Source organism: Theropithecus gelada, chromosome 6 (genome assembly GCF_003255815.1).
Source record: "Theropithecus gelada isolate Dixy chromosome 6, Tgel_1.0, whole genome shotgun sequence".
NCBI classification, from domain to species: Eukaryota; Metazoa; Chordata; class Mammalia; order Primates; family Cercopithecidae; genus Theropithecus; species Theropithecus gelada.
In genome coordinates, this window is record NC_037673.1 from 54,753,750 (window position 1) to 54,768,777 (window position 15,028).

Below are 15,028 nucleotides of genomic sequence, written 5' to 3' on the forward strand. Positions count from 1 at the left end.
GTTGAAGTGTGTGCTATGGCTAAATTCCATTAATGAACTATCCCTCCAAATTCAGATAGATGTACACACACATGAGCTTCCTACTTATGCTCAGATCCTGCTTCTCATGTACTTTCTCTAAGCCTCTGTTGCATGTCAGCAACAAGCAGGTGGCAACTGATATATTCGTAGGGACCATTTCTTTTTAACATACGCACGATCACATCCATGTGGGAGGATGAACTAAGCATTACTGTGCACCCACTGAAGCCTAGAGAAAAGTGCAGTGTTATCCATGAATTACATTGTTTGATCCTCAAACCTGTGTTCTGATGCAGGCATTTCTATACCTTCATAATAATTATAATTATAATATGGGAATAATTATGGAGAAAAGAAAGGCAGAAGGCTCAGCTCGTACTAGCAGACAAGTTTTAGACTTAAGGAGTTAACACAGTAGTGGGTAGAGGGAATCTGGATCTTGAAGGTCTCTGTAGTTGAATGGTCAACACTTGTGTCAGTTCTGGGGAAAGGTTATGGGCAGGGCCACCATATGTAAGTGGGCAGATGCTTCACAGGACAAGAGTGCCACAATTTCACAAGGTACGAGTGCCGGTGGAACCCAGCTTGTGCTCCCCTTACCAGCTGCCTGCCCTGGCAGGGACTGAGACTGCCCAAAGAGAGGGTCACCTTTTGTAGTACACACCAAGCCACCATTTATTGCCCCAGCCATCTGCTTGTGGAGTTACTCCTTTTTCCTAATTTCTACAGAGACACTATGTGACCTACCTGATGCTCTGGTCAGGGCTTGGAGGAATTTGAGAAACAGGGACAAACCTATCCAGCTGAAGACTAGGATTTTGTATACAGAGCATTGTATTGCATGAGAACAGTATAAATTATTCATGTTAATGTCATAAATATTCTGTCTTCAAAGCTCAGTATTTTAATGCTTAGAGCTCAGCATTCTTTAGTATAAAGCTCTGCTGTCCCATATGGTAGCCACTAGCCACAGGTAGCCATTTCAATTTAAGTGGAAAAACATAAAATAAAATAAAATAAATAATATCTTCCTTACAGTAACCACATTTCAAGTGTTTAATAGCTGTAGCTACATGTGCTAGTGACTGCCATATAAGATAGTGCAGAATTATAGAACATTTTATCACTGCAGAAAGTTTTATTGGCCAGCCCTGGAATAATGAACTGTTTCTAGCCTACAGATTGTTCCCTGATCCACGTTAAATGATTCAGGCCACTATAATTGTATTTTCTTTAGTAGGTGATTGCCTACCAAACCTAAATAGTATGTAAATGTATGTAAGAATTTTAACGTGGTTTCTAAATTTTCAAACTCAACTGTATTTTTTTAGCCCTTTCCCAGTTCCCCTTCCCAGAGGCAACTCATGTTATCATTTTATGTATTCTTCCTGAGATTCACAAGAATAGATCTAGCACACTCATGTACACAAACGTACCTTCTTACATTCGTCTTTATCACTTGGATGACAGAATATGAGTTGTTTCACACATTGATATTTTCCACTTCATACTGTATTTTGAATATCACCCCATATTAATGCATAAAGAGCTTCTTCATTCATTTTGAGACTGTATGATATTCCATTATGTGAAGGGGTGTGTTTGTGTGTGTGTGGTTTTCATTGTTTGCTGTTATAAATAATATTGCAAATAACTTACATACGTATGTTATTTCACATTTTTAAGATTATGTTTATATGATAAATTTCTGAAAGAGAAACTGCCATTTCTAGGTGATATGCATTTGAAATTTGTATGGATATAAGCAAATTTCTCATAAGAGTCATACCAATTTATACTTTAACTATCAGTCTGCCTATTATCTCTACACCATCCCCAAGGGTACATTATCTGTTTTCTTGCCAATTTCATAGATGGAAAATTATATATCAGTACAATTCTAATTCAAATTTTTCTTCTTATTAGTGAGAAAGGCAGCTTTTCATGTGTTTAATAATAATTTCTTTAATTTTTTGACTGTCAAAGAATATTTCTTTATGTTTGAAGTCCTTTTAACTGGAATACGACTTATGTTGACTCATTGGGGTCAATATTCCCAGGGACATGATGTGCCATATCAATATTTAACTTCAAGTCTTCTTTAATTTTAGAATGTTTTCTTGAATTTTATTGTTATAAATTTGTGCTCTTTAATTTTGTGTAGATTTCTTCTTAGGGGACTTCAATTATGCATGTAATCCCCTTTATCTATTCTCCCTGTCAGTTTCTCTTGAATTGAAAAAAACAAATCATTATTTCCTTTTTAGTTTATATTCTTACATCATTATCTACTCCCATTATTGTTTTAAAAACTACCCATTTTATGTTTCTTCCAGTTTTGTCCTCATTTATGTATTTTGTTTCATTTTTTCCTTGAGCTCTTTTGTTCACATTTTGTCTCCTCTTTCATCAGCATTTCATCTGTGAACATTTATATTTCTGTTTTGTCTCCTTTTTTTATAGGGATAATTAATCCTTTAATTTGGAGGGGTTATTCACAATTATATATTTTGGTACAATATTTATCTGTTACGTGTTAATTTTTTTCTAGAGGCTTTTTTGACTTTTATTTTATATATTTCTTTCTGCATTTTTCTCTTGTCAAAATTTTGTATAGAAATTTTTATGTTCAGTGTTCATCTTTGAAGGAGGTAAAATTGCCCTGGATCAGATATTGATAGGAAATTTATGTGTAGAGGAGTGAGCACAGAATTCGAGGCTAACTGGAGTTTTCTTATCCTTGGGTGTGTAGGGAGTTCCTATAGCACTTACCTCTCCCCAGCTTTGGCATTGTTTACAGTGTGAGGTCTCTCCTCTGCCGTGCTGCTGTACAGACAACCAGCTTCCTGGAAATAAAGCTTGATTATGTGATTATTTTTTAGCTCCACCCTTACTTGCTGCTTCCCCCAGTGTGTGCACCATTGTCCAGCTGTTAAAAACAAAGGATTTAGCAACTGGTACTCAGGCTGTGTTCCTCTCTTTCAAGAAAATATCTTTACTGTTTTCTCCCCCTAGACCTACTGCTGTGAGTCCCTCCATCTGATTCTTTCTGCACTACCCTTGCCTATCATGATGTGAACAGCCGTCTAGACCTATTATGCAGTTTGGCACTTCAGCTATTTTCTATTTTTACCAAAACTGCAGTTTGCATTCTGAGTTTTGATTTTTATTCTTAGGAAAGAAAGACGGAAACACCCACCTTCCACCATCATCTTTAAAATAGGAACCTCATGCATTATTTTGTGGAATACTTGGTATTTTTTTTTAACTTTTCCAAAAACAAACAAACCAACCCTAAGGTATGAATCATAATATTTCAGCCTTTACCGATTATTTTATTTTGATCAAGCCTAAGATTTTCAGTTGCTGAACAGACACGTCCTTATAGAAATTCTACCAGTACATCAAACTTACACTTTTTAGAGATAAATTCATCCTCGTTTTTTCTACAAATATGTTTTTCTGGGATTATGAAAGTCCCTTTTAGCAGTCTTCAAAGTTTAGCTCTTTTATATTCTCTTCACTCCACATATTTATAATTAATTAGTAACTTTTATAATAACTAAGGCATTTGTCGAACCCCACTATACATAAGGTAGTGTGCTAGGTACTGGATAGTAATGGCTCCGGACTTGGATTAAAGGTGTTTCTCCCCTGAGTTCTTAAGTTTTTGAGGATCCTACATGTCATAAATCTACATTAAAAATTATTTTAAAACTCACAGGCATCTCTTTCACTTAGGATCCAGAGCTCAGTACCCGCACAGATGTTCTTATGGCCCAAGGAAATGCTTCTTCACATCTCTTGCCCTATTACCTTGAAAGAAAAACTGCCTACCCCAAATCCCCAAATGCCATGAACATTGGAGGATGGTGCCACTGTCCACGTTGCATTTGGACACCTTTTTGGAGTATCAGGAGGATTTGAGCAGTGGAAGCTCTTAAGAAAGAAAATACAGATTATTTTAACTTGTCATATTCTTTCTCTCAGATAGCAATAAATTCGACTATAGCCAACTACCAGTAGTGCTAGCATCTGTTTTATGCTGTTTCTTATTTACAGTTCATGGCTCAGAAAGTACTTTTAAATTAGCACATTATGTGTCACTGTCGCACATGGAGAACAAGGAATATTTTACAATATTAAATAATTCATAGAACTTATAAATAAACATAGTTCTAGCTGTAACACAGTGCAGCCAATTCTTTAATATTAGCAACTAAATGGATGTTGATCACTAAAATTTCAAATAGTTTTATTTTTATAAATGTATTTCATAAGAATAACTGACATTTTTCAAAATTAAATGACAATCTTTAGATTTACAAAAATAATTATAAATTTTGATTACTGTAAATTACATTTTGTATTTTGCTTATAATTTTGAAAATTTTGTGTATTTTAGAAGAAAGGTAACATTTTTAAAAACTTATGAAAACTAACCTTCACTTATTTATATTAATATTTACTTTCTTATGCAAGTTTGACAAAAATACATTTAAATTTTGAAAACTATTTATGTGCTTGTACTTTTATTCCTTTAGATCATTGACATTAATAGAACACAAGTTGTGTAAAACTTGATCATGCAGCATAGTTATCCTATTGAAATAAAGGCAGAAAAAATAAATAAATTGAATAAGCATATTACTAGTTTATGACTTATGCATATTTTTACTTTATTACTTATCCAAACATTGCTGATCCATGAATAGAGTCCTCAGATATGTAAAAGAATAAGTAAATTTAGTTTTTTAAAAAATTTGGTCGACTTTTAGTCATATCAAAACATAACTTTTATATATTTTTAATTCTGTCATTTAAAAATATATTTGCCAAGATTAAGAGGGTAGACCATATGTTAAATCACCATTTGAGAGTCTACTTGATTAACTTTTATGTATTTAGACATACTACATATGGACTTTAATTTGTATTCTGGCCCCAGGCCTGGCAAATGAATATGAAGGCACAGGCCCTGTCCCTAAGGAGCGCATCATCTAGGTTCCTCCTTCTCAACTTCTTTCTCAGAGTCTCTTACAAGCCTCATTTTCATTCCCATCCGTACTATGTTCACTGAATTCCCCTTTTAAAGCGTCTCTAATTCCGGTACAGTTACCATGCTTTATTAATATTTCAAATCCTTATAGTGTCTTACACATAACAAGGACTAAATAAATAATGATGAACTAGAGTGAATTGAGTTGAAAGAAAAAATAAATGAGAGAAGGAGAGAAAGAAACGTCTGTCAAGAGAAATAAATTGGTGAGTGTTGAGGAGGGAAGAGTCATTGTGACTTGGAGAAGGTCATTTGAACATTACTACATCTGTGAAAACTGCCTTAGAAATCACCTTACATAATTTACTGGAATATAAAGTAGCAGGCTCAATTTTCACATTCACGTAACTTTCTTAAAACCAGAAAAGATTTAGCAAAAAACATTATTGTGTCAGTTCAGGAAGTCTTATTTGTTATAAGTCTCTTCAGGAAAGATCTGGAAAGAATTCTCATCCTTAGATGCTTTTGTTCACAACTGAAAATCTAATCAATATCTTGCTCCTGGTTATAAGATCATATAAAGAACTTTTTTTTTTTTTTTAACTGTATGTGGCTTTACTTTCACAATATGAGCCAAGATTTCTCTCCTACATGCCTACCATTAAATAAAATGTGTGGGTGAACACCAAAGGAACCTTGATAAAATAGGGCAGTTATCGTTTTCATGGATGTAAAAGACAAGATACTGGCTAGTTAGAGAATAGAATCTTGAAAATTCCTTCTGTGAGTGACTCTATTTATGCCAAACATATATATATTAGAAACACTAGTTTGGAAACTGCTGTGTAGAAAAGAAAGCTATGAGACTATTACAGACTGTGTTCTATTGCTCAGAAAATATGAAGAAAATGTCTCTTAAGACAGGAGTATATTATTTACTATTAAATTATATGCATTATTTCTAACATAGTATTATCCATTATTTATTATTTTTCTCACCCCATACAGAAGGCCAAAGATTAACAATGATATTTTGAAATAGTATAAGTTAAGGTTGGAGAAAAATTTCTATTAAATCTTTAAAGAAGGTATCATTTGGATGTAAAATGTTGGGGGAATAAAATATAAAAACGAGTAATATTTTTACTGTAGTGTAAGACTAGCTATCCTTGCTCAGTAGATCACATGCATGGCTATTTGCTCTAATTTTTTTAAACTGCGTCTGCAAAGTCTATTTTATTCAAAAGTTTAGTAAAAATAAAGTTTGGTGAAGTGACTTATTTCATTTGCTGCTCTGTATGACATTTAGCTCTCTAATCCATGTGTTTAAAGATTTATTTCTAGCTAAATCTAGAGCAGAAATGTTGCTAAGGGTAACCAACTAAAAGTTGATAACTGACAAGTAACTATAAGTAGATACCTTAATTAGACAGTGTCTGCAAAGGCCACCATGGGGGCTGGGAGGGGTGGAAGAGATAAGTTCTGTGTTTTGATTTGGATTTCTTTGTCTATGTGTATGCGTGTGTGTGTGTCTTTCAATTGACAAGGTTTTCCCTAATTAGTAGGATTACCACAGATACATACAACAGAGCCTCATAGTTCTCATCTATTCCCCCTTTTTTAAACTTTCTGCCTCAGGGTTTTAGAAAGATTGACAATTGGTTAATGAACTGGGAAAAAAGTCTGAATGAATATAGCTGAGTAAAGGTCCTACCTGGTCCAAAGTAAAGGAAAGCTTTCATACAGGGAATAAATGAGTTGGCAGCTTAGATAATGTTCAGGGATGCATAGCTGGAACTTCTGAAACTAATTATTCAACAGCTAGAGACCTTTGCCTCTAAGCTAATATTGGTTTAAGTGATTCTTCTTAGTAATGGTCACAAACTAGAAAGGAAAGATACAGCTACCTTTTAGAACTTAGAGGTTTCACATTTATTCCCCAAATATTGATTTTACTCTCTAAAACATCTACTTTGATGGTATACATTGTTTCTCAAGCAATTTATTTTTAACAGAATCCTTAAAGTTCGTGCATAACCATTTTTCCCCAGTCTCCAATCACCACGGGAAATAAAGACCCAATTTATAATCAGAGTTCTTTTATATCAGCTCCTACCAGGTAATTATTTTACCAGAATACTTAGCCTCTCTTCCACAACTTTAGTGACTGGTGTCTATTATTCTCTTATATAGTCAGTAGGGAGGCAACCATAGGTCGTCTCTCATCCTGAACTCATGTGACCTAGGGCTTCAGTAAAGAAGTTGTCCACCTTCACCTTCAGTGAATATTGGCCCAATTTTGGTTCTTGCTGATTCTACTTCTAAACTAGAATTGTTATACCTTTTTGTGATCTGCCAAAGTCAATCTAAAATTCCTAGGGAGTGTTTATAGTTTACGCTTCACTAATATCCATACCAAACTTCCCTATAAAAATTTAAATTATCAGACAAAGCCTGTTTCAAACAGCTAGGATCTGTGAGTCCCTCAAATACTAAAGAGGCAGTAATTAGACAAAACTTAAGCTCCTGGGCATTTATTTGATAGCGTTAACTACAATATCCCTTGGCAGATGAAAACTTCCTGTGAATTTATTCAATGCATTCCTAAATATTATGTACTCCCTATGTAATGTGCATTGTTTCAAATACTAGATACATGGCGGCAAACTAAACACCCAAAATTTTGCTCACATGAAATTTATCTTCTAGTGGGCGGAGAAGACCATCAACAATTTTTGGTGTTCTTACCTGGTAATGCTGTTTAGTAGCTATGAAGAGCCTGCACCAACAAGGTGGGGTTAGGGAAGGGAAACTTCAAATAATAGAAGCCATTACCAAAGATTTTTTTTTTTTTTTTTTTTGAGAGGGAGCCTCACTCTGTTGCCCAGGCTGGAGTGCAGTGGCCAGATCTCAGCTCACTGCAAGCTCCGCCTCCCGGGCTTATGCCATTCTCCTGCCTCAGCCTCCCGAGTAGCTGGGAGTACAGGCGCCCGCCACCTCGCCCGGCTAGTTTTTTGTGTTTTTTTTTTTTAGTAGAGACGGGGTTTCACCAGGTTAGCCAGGTCTCGATCTCCTGACCTCGTGATCCGCCCGTCTCAGCCTCCCAAAGTGCTGGGATTACAGGCTTGAGCCACCGCGTCTGGCCCATTACCAATGATTTTAAAGGTTGCTGTTCCCAGTGTTCACTAGCCTACCACCCACATTCTGAAAACTCAGGAAACATATTAATCTCCCTATTATGTTGTTTTGAAAATACTCTACGATAAAACTTTTTGTGTCTTGTTCATTCAAACAGATATAATTTATTAATTAAAGAAGCATCTCAAAAATGAATGAGAAGAATCTTGAGTCCTCTTGGTCTAGTCTTTTGTTAGATCCTTTCTTGATTTTTCAAGTGTTAGAGTCATTCAAAGGTCAATAACATCTAATTAACTAAAAAACAAGATTGAACATTTCTTTTGATGATTCAAAACCGCGAGAAGGGCCAGGCGCGGTGGCTCACGTCTGTAATCCCAGCACTTTGGGAGGCCAAGGTGGGTGGATCACGAGGTCGGGAGATCAAGACCATCCTGGCCAACATTGTGAAACCCTGTCTCTACTAAAAATACAAAAATTAGCTAGGTGTGGTGGCACATGCCTGTAATCCCAGCCACTCGGTAGGCTGAAGCAGGAGAATCGCTTGAATCAGGGAGTTGGTTGTTGCAGTGTGCCGGGATGGCACCGCTGCACTCCAGCCTGGGTGACAGAGCAAGATTCCGTCTTAAATAAATAAATAAATAAATAAATAAATCCATCCTGGCTAACACGGTGAAACCCCGTCTCTACTAAAAAATACAAAAAACTAGCCGGGCGTGGTGGCGGGCGCCTGTAGTCCCAACTACTCGGGAGGCTGAGGCAGGAGAATGGCGTGAACCCGGGAGGCGGAGCTTGCAGTGAGCTGAGATCCGGCCACTGCACTCCAGCCTGGGTGGCAGAGCGAGACTCCGTCTCAAAAAAAAAAAAAAAAAAAAAAATAAATAAATAAATAAATAAATAAATAAATAAAATAGTGAGAAGGGTAAAATACCTGAAGTACACAACTTAACAGTGGCACTGGTAAAACCTATGCAACCTGGTTAATAGACATTTCAACCTCTAGGATGACATGAAATAGCATTTAAAGCATTATAAGAGAATTTTCAAATTCCTATATAAGCTCATTCAATTTCTTTTTATAGCTCCTGCTTACTATTTTTCTACAAACCTATTTATAGTCTAGAAAAAAACCCCATATTTTAATTCAAGTTTTTAAAGTCAGTATGAGCCTAGCTAGACCTGCTGTGTTGGTTCTTTCATAAATTTATGGTAAAAGTTCACTATATATCCTCTAGCTGTACTTCTCTTCTACTGTGTATGACTGGAAAGATTCACTCTTTGAAGAATACGCCTCCCACTGATTGGTTCTTTTGCTGAGTGCTGTTGACTGCTCTGAAGTTGACCTCATGGTTAGCAATTCATTCTAAGGCAAATGAATCATTTCATCAGCAACAGTCATGCAACTATGAAATCTCGGTGGTGGTTTCCCTGGCCATCTCTGCCGATTACAAATACCAGGGACACTGCTAGGCTGACTTCAGTCTTCATATCCAAATAAGGAGAGGCAGGTCAGCTTAAAACTGAACAGGGCTTCTGTGCATTTTATACAAAGGAAGTGGGGAGGCCCTGTAGGAATTAGTCCATATGCACATTTTCAAAAAGGGCTGGCACTGCCCCCTCCCCTTCTCAGTATACTGTACATTCCTCAAATACAGAATGAACAGAGTAGAGCAAGTTTTACTTAGCTCTCCATCTTGAATGCCCACTAACATTCTCTCAAGGATCTAGGATATAAACCTGGTGCACTAATTCTCATCACAACAAATTTCTTCTTTATTTTTTCTTAATGCCTTCAAGAATAAGAGAAACCCCATAAATCAGAAAAAGCCCCATCTTTTAAGAACTACTGCTCCTAAGCTGGGCGCGGTGGCTCACGCCCGTAATCCCAGCACTTTGGGAGGCTGAGGCGGGTGGATCACAAGGTCAGGAGCTGGAGACCATCCTGGCTAACATGGTGAAACCCCGTCTCTACTAAAAATACAAAAAATTATCCGGGCGCAGTGGCGGGCGCCTGTAGTCCCAGCTACTCCCGAGGCTGAGGCAGGAGAATGGCGTGAACCCGGGAGGCGGAGCTTGCGGTGAGCCGAGATTGCACCACTGCACTCCAGCCTGGGGGACAGCGAGACTCCGTCTCAAAAAAAAAAAAAAAAAAAAGACCTACTGCTCCTTCAGAGGTGGAATTGTCTGAGTAATTGTTGTATAATGGTGCTTGGCACTTAGTAGGAGCTTAACAGATATTTGTTGATTTAATGAATAAACGAGAACTATTTGTTAGGCTGCAGTTTTAAATGAGTACAACTAGCTGTACAAGGTCCAAGCTCACCAAGTCCAAGATAAGAGAATGTGGTTGGTTTGCCATTCACATGGCTGGTCTTGGTTTGGGATTTTTTGTTACCTGAAGGAGTCTATGCGGAAAAAAAGCTTCCTAGCAGAACCAGGCTGCTACCGTGACTGAGATCATTCTTCTGCGTCTAGATATTTTATATGCCAAAGGAGAGTACTTCCTCTGCCTGTCTAAGCTACAAAACTAACCATTCCTGTCTCTAAGCTTGTCAGTGCTTTCAACAGCATAGCTTGGAATGGCGCCAAAGAGATCTAGAACTACTTTGTATCCATTTGGAATTTTCAGTACCCATTTTCCAAGATAGAAAGAGATTCACAAATTTTCTGTCTCTGAAAATGCTCCTGTTTCTGCCTTGAAGGGCTGTATCATATCTAGCCTGTAAGAAACAAGAGAGGTTTGTGAAGAACAGCTTGGGGAAAAAAAAAGGTGAGAATTGCCTTCCAATGCAGAAGTGTATGAAGCAATCTTCCCTTTTGAATCACAGTGTGCTTCATGCCAAAATTCAATAGCCACATCGAACATCAATCAGCTGAGTGTGGGATACATCTTTTCACAAGTGATTTAATGCTTTTCCTAAGTTGACTCTTTTGAAGTGACACAGACTTCTGTTGCTTCATTTTTAACTTCTTTTCTTTCTTATTTTATATCTAGCTTCTAGCTTTGTCCCTCAAAACTGATTATGTTAGTGCTTCATAAGCCAGAAACCATGGGAAAGACGCACCTCACTGATACTTCCCATGACCAAGATGTGTGATGTTGCTGTTCAGTCGAAAGATTCCCGGCAGGGGGAAGTGTTAAGTGGACTCAGTGCATGGTGTGTACAGCATGTTGTGAGACTTTACTCCACTGCAGCTTTGGTATTAAAGTCTGATGTATTGTGAATCTGTGCATCACTTGTAAAATCAACAACCATGAAAACCATTTAAATATCCATAATATCTTTTATCAGTAGGCAAGTCAATTGCTTATTCAAGAAGTAGATCAATTTAACCTTTTATTTGGCATACATTTTCCCTGGTGTTGTTTTTTTTTGTTTTGTTTTGTTTTTTTGTTTTTTGTTTTTTTTTTTGGCACAGACAGCAACGTTTTTATAATCAACTCTCAGCCAAAGCAGAAATTGATACAATCACATTTTGCTTTCCTGTTCAGGATTCTTTTCCTGACACATTTGTCATCTGTTACCAAGATTTGCTCTAACACCCTAGGTTAAACGTTGTTCAGAGACAGATGTTTGGTTACCCTTTTAATAAGGAGATGTTATGTGATTTCTCGGCCAGCTAGAAAAGTAGTGGTCAAAACAGAAAATCCGATTCTGGACCTTGCTTTTTTCTTTTTCTCTTGTCAGACATAATGGTGCTTCTTGGAGGCAGATTTCACTTCTGTGTCCTATGCATCAGCATAACAGGCTTTCTCACTTATGTTTTGAGACAAACAAATTATCAGGCTAATGTTTAAAATCCAACAACTACCAGAAATGATTATAATTCTAATAATTCCAATATTATAGAGGTAAGCAATAAGAGTTTTACACTCACTCTCATTCACTCTCCCTCTCTCTCTCAAACTTATTGAGCACTCTTTCCATGCTAAATATTAGTCAATGAGCCTTACATTAATTAATGCATTTAATTCTCATAATACTGCTTGGATGTAGATTCTAAATTTTTAAAAATGAAAGCATTTAAAAGTGAAGAAACTTGTAAAGGGTTATACCATAGTTAATAATGATACCACCCAGGCAGTATGACTTTAGAATCAAATACACTTAACCAGACACCATAGAGGCTCTTGTAGATGCAAAATTCTTTATCAGATATGTGATTTGCAAATATTGTCTCCCAGCCTATAGCTTGTGTTTTCATTTTCCTTTCATATGTTTCAAAGAGCAGTTTTTAATTATAATGAAGTACAAATTATCATTTTTTTCTTTTTACGGATTTTGTTTTTGGTGTCATATCTAACAACTCTTTAACTCAGGGTCACGAAGGTTTTCTACTTGAAGTTACAGAGTTTTAGGTTTTAAAATTAGGCCTATGATCCATTTTGAGTTAATTGTATATATGGTGAAAAGTCTTCATTAAAGTTTATTATTTTACATATGAATATCCAATTGTTTAAGCATCATTTATTGAAAATACTGTTCATGCTCCACTGATTTGCTATTGCATCTTGGTTAAAAATCATTATTCCATGTATATGAGCAGACTATTTCTGTACTCTGTTCTCTTCCACTGCTCTATTTAGCCATTTTGATGCCAATGCCACAGTCTTTTTAATTGTAGCTTTATAGTGAGTTTTGAAATCAGGAAGTTTTGGTCCTCCAACTTTGTTCTTTTTCTAACTTGTTTGGGATATTCTAGATCCTTTGTACTTCCATGTGACTATTAGAATAAGCTTATCAATGTCTACAGAGATGGCTACTAGAATTTTATTGACTTTATGGATAAAGAGATTTGACATTTGAACAATATTGAATTCTTTAAGTTATGAACAAAATATACCTATTTATGACTTTCAAAATTTCTGTCAGTGACGTTTTACAGTTTTCAGTGTGAAGGTCTTGCACATCTTTTGTCTAATTTATATTCCTAAGTATTTTACATGTTTTATGCTATTGTAAATGGTTTTGCTTTTTAATTTAAATGTCTTTCTGTTCATTTTTCTTTAGAAATAAAATTTTTATGTTGCTCTTCTATTCCTTAAACCTTCCTGAAAGTTCACTTATTAGTTCTAGTAGCTTTTTTGTAGATTTCATTGGATTTTCTACAAAGATAATCATGTCATATACAAATAGAGAGTTTTCCTTTTTAATCTGTATACCTTTCATTTCTTGTGCTTGGGCTAGAATATACAAGTTGAATAGAATGTTGAATTTCTATTTCTATTAAGTGGAGACATTTGTTTTGTTTTTGATCTTAGGAGAAAAGGATTTAGATTTCCTCTGTAACATGTGCTGTTAGGTGTGGTTTTCACATAGATGCGTGCCCTTTATCAGGTTGAGAAAGTTAATCTTAAAATATATTCCAATTTCATTTAAGTTTTAAAACTTAGTGGTATAAAATTTTTTATAACATTTCCTATTATCTTTGTAGTATCTGTAGAATCCATAGTGATGTTTCCGTTTTCATTTCTGATATTATAAATTAGTATCTTCTCTACTTCTGATCATTCTGGCTACTGGTTTAAAAGTTTTATTAGTTTTTCAAAAATCCAGCTTTTGACTTATTTTCTGTTTATACTTACATTGGCTTGAATTCATTTTTTTTCTGTTTTCCTAAGGTCATTGATTTGAGGTCATTTATTTGAGACTTTTCTCCTTTTCTAGTATTAGTGTTTAGTGCTATAAATTTTTCTATAACTACTGCTTTAGCAGCATCTCAGAAAATTTTAAATATTTTGCTTAAACTTTTATTGAGTTCAAAATTTTTATATTTTTCACTTTGATTTCTTCTTTGACTGATGGATTATTTATAACCGTGTTATTAAATTTCCACATATTTGGAGATTTTATAAGAATGCTTTTGTTATTGATTTCTAATTTAATTCCACTGAAGTCAGAGGGCATCCTTTGATGCTCTCAAAGTATGATAGAAAACTTTTTATATTCATTGAGACATTTTATGACCCAGAATATGTCTATCTTAATAAATGTTCCATATACACTTGAAAAGAATACGTATTCTGCCACTTTGGGGTATAATATTCTATAAATATTAATTAGGTCAAATTGGTTGTTAGTGTTGTTCAAGTTTTCTATATCCTTTTTGTCAACTCGTTCTAACGGTTACTTAAAAAGCTGCATGAAAATCTCTGACAATAATTGTAGATTTATCTATTTCTCATTGCATTTCTATCAACTTTTGCTTTATGTATTTTGAAGTTCTGTTATTAAGTACATAAATAATTAGTTGTTTATTTATTTATTTATTTATTTTGAGACAGAGTCTCACTCTGTTGCCCAGGCTAGAGTACAGTGGCACAATCACTGCAACCTCTGCCTCCTGGGTACAAGCAATTCTCCTGTCTCAGCCTCCCAAGTAGCTGGGATTACAGGTGCTCACCACCATGACCAGCTAATTTTTGTATTTTTAGTAGAGAGGCGGTTTCACCATATTGGTCAGGCTGGTCTTGAACTCCTGACCTCAGGTGATACACCTGCCTCGGCCTCCCAAAGTGCTGGGATTACAGGCGTGAGCCACCCCGTCCAGCCAATGATTAGAATTCTTATATCCCCTTGATGAATTGGCCTCTTTATTATTATGAAATAACCATTATTCCTGGTAATAATCTTTGCTCTTGTAGCCGCTTTGCCTACTACTGACACTCTAGAAGTTTTTAAAAAATTGATGTTAGAGTATGTATATATTTTTCCATTCTTTTATGATTAACTTTTTTTTGTTTTTACATCTAAAATTGGTTTTCTGTATGCAGAATTTATTGGTCTTGCTTTTTCATCTAACGTAATGCTCACTGAGTTTTATTTGGGATATTTACATTAAATGTGAGTATTGTTATAATTAGTATTAAGT